Source organism: Mus musculus, chromosome 3 (assembly GCF_000001635.26).
Source record: "Mus musculus strain C57BL/6J chromosome 3, GRCm38.p6 C57BL/6J".
Classification (NCBI taxonomy): Eukaryota; Metazoa; Chordata; class Mammalia; order Rodentia; family Muridae; genus Mus; species Mus musculus.
In genome coordinates, this window is record NC_000069.6 from 29,423,610 (window position 1) to 29,438,597 (window position 14,988).

The 14,988-nt window shown below is 41.2% G+C and overlaps 1 protein-coding gene across 21 annotated transcripts in view; it reads left to right on the plus strand.

Annotated features, from left to right (window-relative positions):
- The window catches only part of Egfem1 (EGF-like and EMI domain containing 1), a 609,406-nt gene that overhangs the window by 341,957 nt on the left and 252,461 nt on the right, over positions 1–14,988 (plus strand). Inside the window, exon 1 of one of the 21 annotated variants that reach the window (XM_030252867.1) lies at positions 724–8,810. The exons of the other annotated variants lie outside the window; for them this stretch is intronic. The gene's annotated coding sequence lies outside the window, so the exon portion shown is untranslated. Of the gene's footprint in view, positions 1–723; positions 8,811–14,988 lie in introns of those variants that run through there. 21 annotated transcript variants of the gene reach the window in all.

The window sequence follows — 14,988 nt, forward strand, 5'->3', positions numbered from 1 at the left end:
TATTGAGGACCCCTCACTCAGTCCAATGGTTGGCTGTGAGCATCCTCCTCTGTATTTGTAAGCCTCTGGCAGGGCCTCTCAGGAGACAGCTATATCAAGCTCCTGTCCAAATACTACTGTGGATGCCAAGAAGTCCATGCTGACAGGAGCATGCTTAACTTCTTAGATTGGATCTGTGAATTGAACTCAGGTTCCTTGTTTGGAAAACAAAAATGTTTCTTACTAATCTATCTTTCGATCCCTTCTTGGAAAAATTTGGAAGACTGGGTTCAAGGTCTGATTCTAACAGTGCTGTGTTATTAATAATAAGTCACGTTTCTGTAAATTAGAAGGTCAAATTGCAGATAAAAATGGAATATTTGAGCGTTAACTTTGTGTTTGTTTGTTTGTTTTTTAATTTATTTTTATTCTTTAATCCTTTTTTACAGTTCAGACTTCATCCCTGCTTCCTGTCTGTCCCCCCAACTGCTCTCCATCCAGTATCTCCTCCCCAACCTCTATCTCCAAGAAGATGTCCCCACTCCCCATGTCCCACCCCACCAGACCTCCCCCCTCTCTGGGGCCTCAAGTCTCTCCAGGGTATCTTCTCACTGAGGCCAGAACAGGCAGTCCTCTGCTGTATATGTGTCAGGGGCCTCATGTCAACTGGTGTCTGCTGCCTGGTTGGTGACTAAGTGTCTGAGAGATCTCAATGGTCCATGTCAGTTGAGACTGCTGGTCTTTCCATAGGACCACCATCCTCCTCATCTTCTTCCAGGTTTTCCCCAATTCAAGCACAAGAGTTTCTGGGTTCCCTCCATTGGTTGAGTGTGTATCTATGATCACATGCTAATATAATTGAGATATATATGTAGGGTATCTAGCATGGAAGATATGGCCACAGGAGCATTACAGGGATCACCAACCACTTTTAAAATTTATATTGAAAGCCTGCTCCACAGGAGGAAACACATATGTAATACTGTAAATCTGGCCAAGAAAGCATGGTTGTTGAGCTTATAGTTTCAAGAGGTGAATTTAATACTACTATTTTGCCAAATCAACATACCATCAAAATGTCTTTCAAATGCATCTCTCTACCCATAAATTCTTGCAGTATTGATTACTTATCAGAGAAGCTTCATTGTGCAATGGATGATGGTTAATGCAGAAACTCACAACTGAGAAGATATCAGGGCATATGTGAAAGTGAAGTGTTCAGGCACAAGGGAGACATCTATATCCTACCTCTCCTCAAATCGTGAGGACCCTTGAACTCATAAACTCACAGCAGCCATGGCCAATTGCACAGCATGAAGCCAAACAACATTCTAGCATGGAATGGAAAGATGTCCATGAGTCCCCACCTCTAACTGAGGAACTATGGACAGTTGATGGCTTCTGGGTGAGGGAGAGTGAGGTTTCTTAAGGGTATGGCTTCCAGTATGTCTGCCATGCTCCTGTAGGTAGCCCACACACACCAGGGAATAGGTGAACAGCCCAGATTTGAGTCAATGTGTAATAAAAACAAAAAACAAAAAACAAAAACAAAAAAAAAACTTTAAGGACATGAAGTTTGGGAGAGGGGAAGTAGGTAAAAAGTGATCTAGGAGGATTGGAGGGTATATCTGCTCAACATCCAAAGAATTAATAAAAATATTTTAAACTCACATTCTCTTTAAGAAAAAAACCAACAATATAATAAGTTTTAATCTTACAAATGCAATGAGAAGCTACAATCTATTCAAAATGAAATGAGTTCCAGAGCCATAGTGCAATACACATTCATTTACAAATGGAAACTGATGTTTGCAAGACACTGTTTTGAGGATGGCCTTAATTTTTTGCTTCTACTTTCACTGTTTAACCTCCATAGTGCTTTCAGTAGCATATTTCTCAGTTTATTTAAGAAAGCTGCAATTCTGAATGGGAACTACTCTGTCCTAAATAGCCCATCTAGGACACTTCCCAGTATGTCACGCCAGTATCTAAAAATAGATATGTTTGTTTAACAGCATCACCAAAAGCTGTAAATATCATCATTTCCCCCATTTTAAGGTGTAGAAGCAAAGTTTGGAGAATAGCTTTGTGAAATCTTAATTAAAGAATATCTTAAAAGTTCTTCAGAGAAGTAGAATCCCTTCTTTCTTACCTGGCATGAGCTGTATCCATCCAAAGGGGACTAGGAAATGATCCTCTGTTGTTCAACAGGAACACAGGCATGGGGTGTAAGGAGCCCCCTTGAAACCCAGGGCTAGAAAGGTTGCAGCTCCAAGTAGTAGAAGTACATGACACTCCTGGTGTTTGAGTTAGGCGACTTCTTACAAGGTCATCTAAAATGTCAGACAGATGCTGGGGAGATGGAACAATGCTTAAGAACACCTACCGCTCTTTGAAAGGACCCAAATTTGAGTCATAGCATCCGCCATATCAAGCAACTAACAAAGTCCTACAACCTCAGCTCCAGAGGCAACTGTCACCTGGTTGGGGAAACTAGGAAAGGGGATAACATTTTATTGAAATGTAAATAAACAAAAAATCTAATAATAAAAAAGTAAAGCATCCTTTTACTGCTCCCTGCTGATCTGTATGCATTTATTGCTGCTTTTAAATGTTCCAGTGTTTTATTGCTACCTACAGAACAACTACCTGCAAAATGTTTGCTCCTCCTTTTCCTGTTTCTGTTAATAGAGTATAAAGACTTCTGGTGGTCATGAGACCGAAAGTTCACCCTTTAGTGACTACACTGTTACTTGAAATGTCAAAGCTATGAGAAATTGTATGTTAGTCTATAAGGGTGAGGGTTTCTCTTGTCTCTCTGAGTGTGTGCTTTGTCCTTTGCTAGTTGGAATTTCCATAACAGAATCATCTCAGATGAACACTAATAACTGACCCAACGTATGATTTTTATCACAGTCCAACTTGATGAAACCAGTGAGTTTATTGGGCTTTCTTACAGAGCAGAGTGGGAAGTTACTTAGAGGAGTGTTGGGGATATTACACCCCTGTGTCATCCAATGTTCCACTCTGTCATCAAGGATGGGCAAACTCTTAGAAGCTTCATCATGAAGGACAACTTTTATCAACCTTTTATATCTGCATCTAATATAGCATCCCCTAAGGCAATTTCAGCGGTGGGGGCCGAGTAATAACTAACATCCGAACAAGAGTCTCTTGACCCTCTTTATGGAATGCTGGTGGCCCCATTATCATTACCAGGAATCTGGATAGCATAGACAGGATTGCTTGCCTGTAGTGCCATGGCTATGAGCAACACTCAAGATGGCATCTTTTTGAAAGCTAGGAGAAAACGCATCCTTACGACAATGGCACATGTATACTAGTAACTGTGGAAGCAAGAACAGGGCAGTGCTGTAACTGAAGCTGGAGTTACAGATGGTCATGAGCCACCTGGCGTAGGTTCTGAGAACAAAACTCCAATCCTCTGGAAGAACAGAGAACTCTTTTAACAGCTGAGCCATCTCTCCAGGCCTGAGGTTTTCTTTTGTGTAATTTGCTTTGGGGGAAAGGAGAACAAGAAAGTATCTAATAATTCTGTTGATAGTGTTACAGTAACCAGTGTTCTAAGTCTCCCATATTTGTAGTCTCATATCTCACCTCAATCATTTACCCTTCTGATTCCATGGAAAGATGAAATCATTTTAAGTGTTGCCAGGCAACTTACCTTCTTTGTGTCCATTTTTTTCTTCCTATGTTTTGACATTCATTTCTATTTGTGCATCTGTTCCAAAGAATTGTAAGATTTGGAATGAGGTCATCCATTCTTATTTTTCCCACCCCTACCCTCACCCCTGCTTCTGTGTGTGTGTGTGTGTGTGTGTGTGTGTGTGTGTGTGTGTGTGTGCGCACACACACACGTGCGGTGCACGTGAGCTTTATTTTAAGCATTATTCCTTTTGATTTATCAGAATGAAAATCACATTAAGCAATCACTTAGTTACTTTTCTACAGCATGGCCAAGGCAATCCATAGTAGGAAGAGTTTATCTGTTTTGGATGGTTCCAGGGAGATAATAGTTTTTAATTATCATGGAAAGGGACTATGGAAGCAAGTAGAACATGGCTCTTGGAGCAGAAAGCTGAGAGTTCACATGTTGAAACATGAAGAGAACAAATGGAATGGCAGGAGTCTTTTAGTATTTTTGTTTGTTGGTTGGTTTTTGTTTTGTTGGTTTTGTTTTGTTTTTGGTTATTTTAGAGTTTTTTGTTTTTTCTTTTGTTTGTTTTACGTATTCACTTTGCATCCCACTCCCTGTCCCCTTCCCAGTCACCCCCTCCCACAACCCCTCTCCACATCCCCAATGCCCTCCTCCTCTGAGTGTGTGGAGCTCTCCTGGGTATTCCCCCAGCTTGGCACATCAAGTCTCTGTGAGGCTAGGTGCATCCTTTCCCACTGAGGCCAAACAAGGCAGCTCACCGAGAAGAATATATCCCATGTAAAGGCAACAGTTTTTGGGATAGCCCCTGCTCCAGTTGTTCAGGATCCACATGAATACCAAGATGCACATCTGCTACATATGTGTGGGAAGGCCTAGGTCCAGCCTGTGTGTGTTCTTTGTTTGGTGGGTGGGTCAGTCTCTAAGACCCCAAGAGGCCAAGTTACTTGACTTTGTTGGTCTTCCTGTGGAGTTCCTATCCCCTTAGAGGTCACAATCCCTTCTCTTGTTCTTCCATAAGCATCCCCAAGCTCCATCCACTGTTTGGCCATGGGTGCCTGCCTCTGTCTGAGTCATCTTCTGGGTGGAACATCTCAGTGGACAACATGCTTCTGTCTACAAGCATAACTGAGTATCATTAATAGTGTCCAGGATTGGTCCTTGCCCATGGGGTGGGTCTCAAGATGGGCTGGTTATTGTTTGACCATTTCCTCAGTCTCTGCTCCATCCCCAATCCCTGCACTTCTTGTAGACAGGATAAATTTTAGGTGAAAATTTGTGGGTGGGTTGGTGTTCCTATTGCTCCACTGGGGCAAAAGTCTTTTGAAATCTCAAAGTCTACCTCTAGTAACACACTTCTGTGGGACTGTGAAAGGCAGTCTAGTTTCTGGCTTAGCTAGGTTTTACTTTGGAGACCCGCAGACAACTCTTCAAGGTATGGTAGGCAATTGCCATGCTCCTAGCCTAGACACCAGGCTCTCCATAATTCTGTGGCCATCAGTTAGGTAAAGGCAATACCTCAAGCCCCTCCACAGGTAGAAGATGTGACCACAGATCATGTAGCTTCAAGACAGATCTCTATTTTAATGAGGCACCTAAAGCCCTGATGCTTAACCAGTTAAGCTCCCCTTCCCAGACACTCTTCCCTGATGCCTTTTCTTTCTGCATTAGAAAATATATGTACAGAAAAAGCACATAAAATTGTTTAGATTCGTCACTTCTGGAACACCATATTAACCTCAGGTCCAACCTGAGCAAGTGAGGTAGGTTTTACTCATCGCAACTCTCTGCCAGGACAATAGATGCTTTCAAACCATGAATTGTCTCTTCTCATTGGGACCTGCAATGGGGAACAATGAAGCAGGTCTTCCTCTAGAGAGCCACATCTAATCTCCTGCAGGAGTCCTCTCTGCACTCCCACAATTGACCCCACCATGCTAAGGACTCTCCTGTCACCGAGGGAACCACCTGGAGCTCTTCTCCTGCCCTTTTCCCTTCGGCCCTGGCTAGAGCCAGCCCTCTGGCCCCTACTCCATTCTCAGCTCATTTAGTGGTGTCTGGGGTGTCCAAGAATCTTGAGAACCAGCTGGTTCCAGCTACTGTGCAGGTCTAGACCCCTGAGCCTGACTCGAGCAGTTCCCAGGGAATTCAGACTGCACCTACCCACCCCCGGAGCAGGGGTCCTGCAGCTTCTTATAGCCTGAAGCCTGCCTGGTAATAGCTTGGGAAACCACAGTCAAAACTTTCCACATCCTGCTTCCATGAGTGGCTCTAGCCCTGTGGTGGGCCGCATGTGGGACACCATTTTAACTTGCACACTCCTCCAGCAAGGTCATTTCTCATAAACCTATCCAAACAAGGGAGGCCAAATTTTCATACTCTCAAGAATACAAGGGGACATCTCATTCCAACCACTGTATAATGTAAATGCTGCAAAGGAGGTATAAGTCAGGAGAAACCCATAAATAGTTGTCAGAACATCAGGAGAATGGAGTTGGAGTTAGGGACTACAGATAAGGTTCATTTGCTATAGCATCTGCCAGCAACTGCCAGAAATATAAGACCCTGAGTTTAAATCCTGCTACTCACAAGAAAGCCAGGCTTGGTAGGGTACACCTATAAGCCCAGTGTTGAGGAGGCAGAAACCAATGGATTTCTGATTCTTTCTGGCCAGCTAGTTCAGCCAACTCAGTGAGCTGCAAGTGTGAGCCACCCTGTCTCAAAGCAGAAGCTGTTGATGGTCAAAAAGACACCAAGTTGTGACCAATATCTGGCCTTCTACATGCGCAAGTTCACACACAGACATGTGCGTGCACAGGTACACACAAATAGCATAGTGATAGTAATGAAAGGAGAAGGTGGAATAAATATGAGCCACCAGAGTGAGGATGTGTGGGGTTTTTTGTTCTGTGGATACAGCTGAGAAGGTTACCCTATTCAATAATTCAACAGACATTTCCTAAATGCCTAGTGCACTTAAGCTCTATTCTAGAAGCTGATTCTGTGGAGACCAGGCAGACAGCTCTGTCTTTCATTCACTCATGATGTTAGGGTTGTGACAGGAGCTTCAGTGAAGGAGCAGAACAGAAAGACAGCCGAGTTCAGGCTAAAGGAAAGGTTGTTATAACTTGTGGATAAATAACTCTCCATATTGTCAGAGAAACATCATATAACACATATGTTCATTACTATTTAGTAGGTTGCACACCAGATCATTTTCAACTAATCATGGTTTTGAAAATAATGATTAGATTTTATTCATGATTTCTTTAATAATCTCATGTAAGCTTAACATGAGGCATATAACTCCAAGTCCTGTTTTAGTTTTATAATAATAGCGGGTATGAGCTGCAGAGCTCACGAAAAGAAATGGAATTATGGCCAGGACTCGTCTTATTTGGGGAAAGAATTATTGAAAAAGCAAATAATAACCCAAAGGATATGTATATTTTATATAGGAGATGATCTTTGTTTTGAAAGTTAGGTCTTACAGGAGCAGAGCCTTGGCCATGTCTTAGTTATAGAGAAACTGTTGTTTTCCAAAAGGTAGTGTGACCAGATTATTCCTACTTGCAAGGACATTTGAAACCTGGGGAGTTTAGAATCTGTCTGTCTGAGCACAAGGTCTCTGGGGGGAAGAGATTACTTCCTGGGCCCTATCAGTGCTACCAACCCGGGGACTGTCTATTCTTGACCTCAATGTCCTCTCATTTCCATCATCCTCCCATAAGGAATGTGTCACAAAGAACCACTCTCTACTTACCCATTAGATCCATTCACTCCCAGGTGATCAGGAAGATGAAGTCATGAAATGGGAAACACTGTCTGCTACACTCTGCTTTACACATTCAATAAGGATAATTACCAGGCACAAGCCATGCTGCTATTAACTTCAAATTAAACTCCGACTGTGTGTGTCCTCTTCCAATCATCCATTTGTGAATTTATTTACTTCAGCTATAATTATGACATATTGCTTAGTTCTTCTTAAAGTAGCTATGTGGGAAGTGTGTGCATGCTCACCTGCGTGTGTACATGCACCTATGTGTATTTGTGTGTATATGCATGTTTGTACAGATATGTGTGTGTTTTTGTGTGAATACAAGAGGCCAGCAGCAAGTGTCTTCTTTAATTGATTTCCACATTATTTTTGAGACAGGGTCTCCAGTGATACCTGGAGCCCATCAATGTTCATAGAATGGCTGTCCAAGCAGCCCCAGCTATCCTTTTATCCACAACAGTGAAACTGGCAGTGCAATTGTGTACCATCATGCCTAGGTCTTTACACAGTTTTGGGATCTGCACTCAAGTCTTCATGCTAACACAGTAAGTCCCTGTCCCTGGGACTGTCCGCAGTCATATGAAGCTGGGTGATCTGTCCCACATGGGTGTACATGAGCTTCCCTTCTCCTCTCGTACTGAGAGAACAGACTTCAGTGTCTCGTCTTTCTCCTTCCTGCGATAGAAAAACAGTCTATTCTATGGCTATGCTGAAAGCAACTCCAACTTTGTTCCTTTTGGATAAACAATGTGTCAGCTATGAAATAGTGAGTTATATTTGATGTGAGCATGGACACATCCCCACATATTCATACCCAGTTGCATGTGTAAATAAATGCGTAGTGATCAGAAGATAAGTGTCTCTTGATCAGACTTTAAGCAAAGAAGCTTAACTTAGATCTGCACATGCATCCTTCTTTTCTTGATCTTTTCTGTTTCTCTTTTTGCATACAAAAACTAAACAAGAAAAAAATGGTGCTCCACTGTTTTTATTTTGTTAAAAGGCTTAACCTTTCTACTTGACACTATGGTCTACTTAAGCCCCTTCTATATCACTGACAGAAATCCATTTTAAATATTGTTTTGAAAGTCAGATTTCTGATGCTCTCAAAGGCTATGGGGACCTCATTTTGTGTGTGTGTGTGATTCACTGCACAAAATTGTCTATTGATATGAAGCAGGCTGCAGAACGGTTCTTCGGCTTTGATCACGAGAATGAATCGATTTTTAACAAGCCCTCGCTCCGTGGTGGTTGCTGATGTTGTGTCTAACAGCTTCATTGAAGGGCTGCTTTTGATTTGCTCTTGCTAACTGCTCTCTTCCCCGAGAGCTTGTCTGTGAAGACTCCCGCACCAGCCTCAAGATCTTTCATCAGGTTAGAAAATGCTGTTAAATGTTATTTACTGATTAAAATATAATTATAGGCCGTCTCCATTACACACACTCATCAATTTGCTGTTAGTGCTACTGGGTGTAAGCTTTGAAAATGCTAATGAAACTCCAAACTGCCCTTCCCACCCAGCACACTGAATACAATAAATACAATAAGGCATTTGATCACTTTGAATGTGCAAGGTTAGTAACAGATTCACAGAATCAGGGGTGTTGCTTTGTCTTAGTGCTAAAGTTTCTTGTTTTGTTTTGTTTGGTTTTTTTGTTTGTTTCTTTGTTTAAATGTTCACTTTTCAAGATGGATAAGGTTTTCAAGATGACTTTGTAGCAGAGCTGGGTGCTCCAAGCTTCTCCCAAATCTAAGGATCCACACATGATTGCAGATAGGAAATTGCACTACCTCTACTAGCTATGGTCTCATCTGAAGCTGTGCTTTGCACCAGTGTGCTCCACTGCACCATCTGCTCTCCTCTGCCTCCTGGACAGACCATGTGACAGTCTCAGTCTGTGATACAGAGGTTAAGCTCTTGCTCTTTGATCCTTCATTCCTGATAGAAAAGCATGACATCCTGGATACATTTTCACTAATAAACTATTTTTAGAAGTATGTTTCATTACCATAGTATTATTTATTGGCGTAATTTGCTCTTAATTTTTCTTTGTGCCTCAGTTTTGAAGCTAATGAATTGGGAGATGGATGTTTATAAATGAGAGTATGCAATATTCACTTGTTCTACCATAGGAACATTTTTATTTAATTAATTTGTTAATTACTTTTCAGATCAGGTTGAGTGAAGCCATCAGGCTTTTAGCATGGTCTTTGTCTTCTTAGATGCCTTCAAGAATATAATGCACTTTAAAAACGTTGATGTCCTGACCCAAGTCTATTCCTAGTTTCATCTGTCCATTTACAAAATGTAATTTAACTTTCTTTCACTAATCTTGATATTTTCATCTTGTTCCGAGATTGACAATTTTAAGAGTATTTTTGACAGCTGCGACTGTCAAGAATAGAACCAAATCGATGATTAAATTAGGAAAATCCAGGAAAACCAACCTGCCACAGCAAAGGAAAAAAATTACATCTAGCTTTAGAAATAAACATGTCAAACTAAAATAATCACATTTGAGCTAAGCCTGCTTTCCAGAGAGGTTTGGACATAGCTACATATCAGCTGTTTGCTTCCATGGAAGGACTTAGATAGACACAAAGGGATATTGTGCCTCTGTACAGAGCTAGTCACCAGTTACTAGAAGAATTCAGCAGCCTATTAAGAGTGGATGTACTGAAGAGCTGAAAGAGCCCAAGACCATGATAAATGCTGAGTTCTGTTGGTCAAAAAATAAAGCAAAAGTGGGATGCAGGCTATGACAACTTTGCTTACCTTGACACTAATATTTCTTGTCTCTTTGTTTGGTTGGTTTTGGTATTTGTTTCTTGTTTTATATGTTGCATTTCCTGGCATCATAAGGGGGTTCCGTTAAATGCATGGTGAAGCACCTAATGTGGACACTGCTCAGAATGGAGAGCAGTATTGTCTTTATGCATTCTCATTGTGCTTTCTGCTAACAGGAGGGATGAAAGCTTTTGTGCTCACTTTTCTGGTCTCTTCGGCAGCCCCGGAGTGAGGATTCATTTTGAAATATGTTTGCATTTCATCACTAAATGTCAAATAATGGGACACTCCACATGTGGTGTGCTGTTTTTCTGTCTATGTCTATGTTTGTCTGTCTATTCCCCTTCAGCAAGGAATGAAAGATGTCCATGCTCTGGTTGCAGCCTGACTTGGTAGAAGGCAATGTTGCTGGGACTGCTAGAGTGGCCTGCTATCTAGGCAGCTGTTAGGTGGCTGAGAGACTTTGTTGCCAGATTCTTAGAGATTTGCCACTTTGCTGAAGTCCTTTCATATTCTCCCTATCTCTGTCTCTGTCTCTCTCCCTCCCTCTCTCCTTCCTTCCCTCCCCTGTGTGTGTCTCTGTGTTTGTGTCTGTCTCACTGTCTCTTCCTCTCTCTCTGTGTCTCTGTCTCTGTCTGTCTCTGCCCCCCACCTTTCTTGGATGGGGAAAGTATTGGTCCCAACTGTCACTTGTTTGAAGACCATCTCTAATAATTTTTTTTTCTTCAGAAAACACTCAGAGTTTCTATCACTTTTGGAAAATGGCAATACTATCTTCCTCTTTGAAAACCTGTTAGAATAGAAGGTGTCTGACAGCTGATTAGGAATGTGACATATATTTTACTTCCTTTTAGATGAAACCTTCCAAAAAAAATGTATTTACTTACCAGGGACAGTGACAGCCTGTCTGGCAAAAATAATTGATATCCTTTCTGGTTATTGTAGAATAGAACAATGAAGGAAAAGGACCTTTCTCTTGCCTTTGGAAATTAATACTGTGGTAGAAATTAAACGCAGGTTTCCTTCTGGGTACATCTGGCTACAGACATACTTTGGTGTGTTGTGGGAACATGTTCATCATTGGTGTTTCTCATCAAGCTTGGGTAATGTTTTCCAATCCTACAGTCATGGGATCAGGCATATTCTGTACTTGAGGTAGTGATAAAGATACCTGGAAATGAGAGCATATTTATGTTACTGTGTCTGATGTACCATACACATCAAATATTGTACACATTTGTAATTCACACTGAGATGTTCAAAGCCTTGTAAGCATTGAATGGTATTTAAAAGGGATCATTAGTTCCACTGTTTATCAGCTAAAAAGTCATAAGGAAGATAGGTAATTACAAAAATTACTTATTTAATATTTATATTTTGACACAGATTAACATTGGTTAAACTATGGTCTCCATCCCAAAGGACCTGCTGTGATAATATTCTATTCTTCTACAGGGGATTATACACTGTTCAGAAGAAAAGCCATACTGTTATAAGTGCAAGAATTGTTTGTTTGCAAATAGAATTCCTAAACAAGGATATTCAAAGTGTTTCTTTTGATATTTTTTGCTTTTTTGATTATTTGATTTTTTCCTATTTACATGTATACACAGGTGTGTATGTGTATCTCTGTGTGTGTGTGTGTGTGTGTCTATGTGTACTTGTGCATGCATGTGTGTATTGTGCATGAGTGCTTGTGCATGTATGTGTGCATGTGTGTACAGGGGTGAATGTTAGTGTTTGTGAATGTATATGCGTGCATGTTCTTGTGTGTGTGCACATGTGTGTATACCAAGAACCAGTGTCAGCTTGGAGAAGGGTTCTGAGAGACGGGGTGTTTGGGAGCAGCAAAACAAAGAACTTGAAGTCAAATCCTGAGTCCAAGCTAATGACCTAAGCTCTGCTTGAGACAGGTTTTTCAGATGGCTCTCTGTGCTCTGCTCTTCTAAGACAACTCTCTCTTGCTATTCTAAAAACTCTCTGGATACCTCATCTCTTACAGATCAAATGTCCCTTTCTTTTATTTTTTATATCAATTCAGTCATTACCCCTGGTTCCCTTTTGATTATCCCAAGAGTCAGCATCCGATAACACCAGCCTCTTGATTCTTAGAAAGAGATAGCAAGCAAAGCATAGACATTGAGATAGTTGGTTGGGATCCTGCCCTGAAATTACCATTCTGACAACAACTGGACCTAAAGTAGCTCTGTCCCAGGCTGACCTTGAACTCCAGAATCTACTTGCCTTTGTAAGCATAAACAAAACAAAAGACAAACAATAACAACAACAAAACTTAGCTAGGTGGGAACTTGCCTTGCAATCACCACTCCCTAAATCTCTTTATTCCTTCCTTAGTATCTTTCTGATTAGCTGGCTCATAGTGTAGCTGCCTCTGTTCTTTTAAACCCATGAGGGTCCTTCTACAATTCATATTTTATCCTTATATTTTGCATAGTTTAGAAATTATGTAGTTTTGCAATCATGTTTTCAGCATTCTCTCCCACAGCCTTGAGAGCCGTCCTGAAAATCACAGTGTTTACCATTTTGTTAAGACATTAGACAGACCCTTGACTCTCAGACTCATGCTGTACCTGATTACCATGGAGGCATTAACCTTGGCAGAGAGGTCATTCCTCAAATGAGGAACAGAAAGTAATATATATATATATATATATATATATATACACACACACACACACAAACAAGCCTTATGCCCACAGCACCATTGACATTTGTGTGGGTCCATACCCTGCTGGCTCTGTTCCAGGTGCAGGCAACCATGTCATGCCATCCCTTACATGTGATCAAGAAGGCCTTAGCATGCGCACACATATGTACACTCATGTTTGTCTTCAGGTGTGTGTGTATGTGTGTGTGTGTATGTCCACACATAGATGTGAGTTTGTGTGAGTGTGCATGTGTGTGTATGTATGTGTGAACATGCGTGCATGCCTGCATGTATGTGCATGTGTATATGGATGTTCATGTGTGAGCACAATGCATATATGAGTGTAGCTCTGTGTGTGTGTGTGTGTGTGTGTGTGTGCACACGTGTGCGCACGCGTGCCCATGTATGTGCAGGTACACTGGTACCATGGTGCATGTGTAGTGATCAGAGTACAATCTCAGGTCCTGGTCTTTGTCTCCCATCTTCTTTGAGATGGATCTTGGTCATTTTTCTTCTGTATGCACAGGATAGTTAGTCCTCCTGTCTTTACAGCCCATCTCCCAGTACGAACTCTGGGATTACAAACACTCCTAGTACATAACCAGCTTTTATGTATGTTCCTGGGATTTGAACTCTGGTTCTCAAACTCTTTACTGGCTGAGCCATTTCCCCAACTCAGAATAATCTTTTGAACAGTGATACATTGTAAGGAATATTCACAACATTATTTCTTAGAGTTTCTTTTATAAGTCCTTTATGAGTGGCACTTTAATTCCATCTAGAGCAAATTATTGTCTGCAGATTAATGTATTGATGTATTAATGAACATATGTCTTGGGTTTTGAAATGTTGCTATAAGTCATTTTCTCATTTTAAAACTTCATAAGATTATTCACTATTGTAGAAATTATGATTAATACAAATATAAGAACCAGAAAATGTCCAACAGTATCAAATTCCATACTTTGCAAGGTCACCACAAAATTGCTGTGTCTATACTGAAGTCTTATGCCATGTTTAGCTCAGTTAAATTATTAGAGCACAGTTGTTGGCCATCTGTAAAAGTTACATTTTGCTGGCTTAATAGAATATCTGTGTCCAGAGAGGTAGACAATTGGTTTTTCCTATAGGCTATAGGCTCTGTGGCATTGCTTCCCACCTGAAACACTCATTCTGTAAGTTTCCACATGTAAAGAGCAAGTGCCTTGTCAGAAGGGTTGAAAGACCCACAACGTGAGGACTCCCACACGTTCTGACTCAGGAGAGGCGACACCCCAAATCACACAAGAGAAATGGCCTTGATACAAACCACAAGAGGACTTTTTATTCCAAGAGTGCTCTGGGGCCCACAGTCATACATGATGGTAGAGAACTATGGCGCCCCAAGTAGCTGGGAGAAGGGTTATTTAAAGGAAGAAACCACAACTCAAGGGGATAGGGAAGACGTTGTTGGAAAATACCAAAAATACCAGTTAAGAGTCAGGAGGAAGTGCAAAGTCACAAGAGTCACAAGGAATACCTGGTAATTGTGTGGTTATTTCTCAAGACAGTTTCTATGAGCCCCTAACAATAGCACATTTGCATAGCGGGTTCCAGCAATGGTCAGGGTGACTTTCTTTGAACGAACACTCCCTGAACCCAGGAAGCAGGTGGGTGGAGGAATGTCGCTATCTGTTTTATGATTAGCATGCCTTGGAGCATTGAGTCACAGAGGTCACACTCTCAAGCCTGGGCCGAAAGACCTAGAATTTTTGTTTTTATGTTATACTTTTTCAGGTGACTAGTCCCAACTCTTTCTCAAGCTATTAGGTAATAAATTGATATAATGCTCACTCTCCCAGGTTTCTGCAATGAAAGATGTAATGTGTTGACTTCTAACCACTCAGGTGTCCTTCAGCCATCTCATGCAATCTCATGTTTCCTAACCTGTGAACACTGCAAACGTCTACCCATTTTCAATGGGACTGTGCAATTCCACCGCTGCATGTTTCCTTCCTAAGATCTTTGACTGTCAGGAATCTTTAACAGTCAGTAGTTTTATGACTTAATTAACTATACATTTTATTCTATTTGTCCTCAAGTTGCTCAACTACATA